Source organism: Haliotis asinina, chromosome 15, assembly GCF_037392515.1.
Source record: "Haliotis asinina isolate JCU_RB_2024 chromosome 15, JCU_Hal_asi_v2, whole genome shotgun sequence".
NCBI classification, from domain to species: Eukaryota; Metazoa; Mollusca; class Gastropoda; order Lepetellida; family Haliotidae; genus Haliotis; species Haliotis asinina.
Window position 1 is genome coordinate 18,746,144 of NC_090294.1, and position 2,446 is coordinate 18,748,589.

Genomic DNA, 2,446 nt, shown 5'->3' on the forward strand with positions numbered 1-2,446 from the left:
TAGGCCAGAAAACAAAAAAGAAGAAGCAAATTGACCAGATGAATCGGTACGGAATAGCCCAGAAACGGTCAGACATACAATAAAGAAGTTGTTGTCATGCATAACAATTGTCTTTAACCTGTATATCAAGTTTCAAATGCCTTTCAAGAACCTCAACGTGATTAACAATTATGATTTCGCCTCTATACATAGATACATATATGCATGTGGTCCATTCATAAGAAAGGTAAATTCCACTACACAGGTGTACAACTTCCCAACTGGAGACTGTGTTTCCTTGAGCAACGCGGTGGACGTTAGGAGCTTCGGTTTGGGGTTCGTGGAGTACATCCGCTGTTTGAGTGCAGTAGCAAAGACGCTGTCTCTTCTACATCAGCGAAACTGGGTCCATGGTAGTCTGAGTGCATATAATATATGGATATCTGAAGAAAAGGGCGATTACAAGGTGAGGGTAGCATGTATTTAGGTTCATGTTACCATCCGATGTCCTCAAAGACATCTCAATGCCGCCAGAAGTTACTTGTATTTAGTACTGAAACTACTAGGATGATCTGAGGACAAGAAGCGGATAAATGACTAGCCGCTACAGTCACCTAGACTTATCTCCCATCACTAACGCAAGACCTGAAAACTGTGTGTTCGAACCTCCACTCTCCAAGTATTGGCACCATTTGGCTTTCCTAAGGCTGTCAAGCATAGCAAATATAACCTTCTACAAATTTAGCATAATAATCAAAACCCATTACTGTCCTTTGTCCATCATGACACATTAAATCTGTTGATCCATTTATGTATCAGTTCTCCATTAACAATTGCTTGGTGACTCCACCAGATAAGCCTTTCAATTCTCCTGGGAAAACCGAATAGAAGTAACGACATACCAATCCTCCCGCACGCCAAACTGCTATCCTCAGGACATCCTATCATTTCATTTCACAATTTCAAAGAAAGGTTGTCATGTCGTTCAGCGAAATAAACGTCAAAATGGCCTCTTTATCCCATCAGAAGTTTACGTTACAAACCTAAAAAACCCTTTTTGTCACAGGTATACTTCTCCGACCTTGGGTACATACGAAGATCATGTAACATTGAGGATGGGGTGATTGCTGATGAAAGTTTTGTTGTACCTCAGGATGAACTTGTGTACAGAAGGTAGCGTCGTGGGCTTCATAACCTTGTCATTTAATGCCGATTCTATTACATTATAGCCTGAAAAAGAGGTTCTCAGATTTCAGGATATCAATGCTATATGATTCTTAGTGCCATGAAGCATGAATTCATTATTCGGAGTAGTTAATATGTTCGTTGAATTTACCCACGCGGCGCTTTCTGTACCTCTTGCTTCTCACATTCACGGGCAGTTTGGTAGCCTGTTGGATGACGCCACATTCGAGTTCCCATATGGATACAGTGTGCGAAGCCTATATCTGGTGGTCCCCGCTGTGATATTGCTGAAATAGTGCTGAAAGAGGCACTCCTTCTGCTTACATTCAGTTAAAAGTTTACAATCAATAATATCACTGTAATGAAAGACAGCGTAAAACCTCCTTGTAACATATTCGCTCTCGTTGATAGCTTAGTGCTGCTTCATCCGTACTTATCTATCATTTGGTTTTGCCAGATCACCTCCTGAGGTAATACGAGATGGTACCTACTCATGGGCGAGTGATGTCTTCAGTTTTGGACTGATCCTCTGGAATGGCTTCTTCAACTTCAGCTCCTACCATAATCTAAAGGATCTAAACACACTCGAGAGTATTCCAAAGGATAAGGTAACTTCATTGCTGAACAACATTTATTTGTTCTGATGCACCGTCCTCAGTTTCTTTGGCAGAAATAAGCTCTGTTTGTGATGTCTGGTCGATCTGAACTCTTTTATCGTCGTTGGTTTCAGTTAAATGTCAAAAATCACGACATGTTTTGCACAAACATTACACTGATATACATTAACTACCCGGGGCTAAAACATACCTAGAACCATCAACTCAGTACTCAGTTGTGATCAGTTGTCCTGTCTAACTGATCCCCAGATGGGTGTTTAACATTAGCCAGCTTATGATCTTCTTTTCACAGTTATATGAGTACCTGACCACCACATCTGGAAATAAGATTCTTCCCAAACCTGCGAAGTGTCCAGATTCAATCTACTCCCTCATGCTTCTCTGCTGGAGTCCCGAACGACATGAAAGACCGCAAATGACTATTGTCCAACAAAAACTACTCGAATCCATAAGGTATTTTTTTTAAATAACGACTTTGCAATTAACATTTTTGTATATTCTACTATTCATTTATTTTGTGTACCACATGCGTTTTTAAACGATTCTTAATATTTGCTAGTAGATTAATATACTGAATATGCTATCATTTACATACCAAATGTCAGGATTTGAATCAAACATGAACAGATTTTGATGAACTTCATCAGAGCCATTATCTTGATTTG

The 2,446-nt window shown here is 39.9% G+C and overlaps 1 long non-coding RNA gene across 1 annotated transcript; it reads left to right on the forward strand.

The window, feature by feature from the left end:
• Positions 1-1,044: 1,044 nt before the first annotated feature.
• Positions 1,045-2,220, forward strand: LOC137265843 (uncharacterized). The gene is made up of 3 exons (XR_010954944.1): positions 1,045-1,152; positions 1,622-1,772; positions 2,074-2,220. It is a non-coding gene; the product is annotated as an uncharacterized lncRNA (long non-coding RNA).
• The last annotated feature ends 226 nt before the right edge of the window (positions 2,221-2,446 follow it).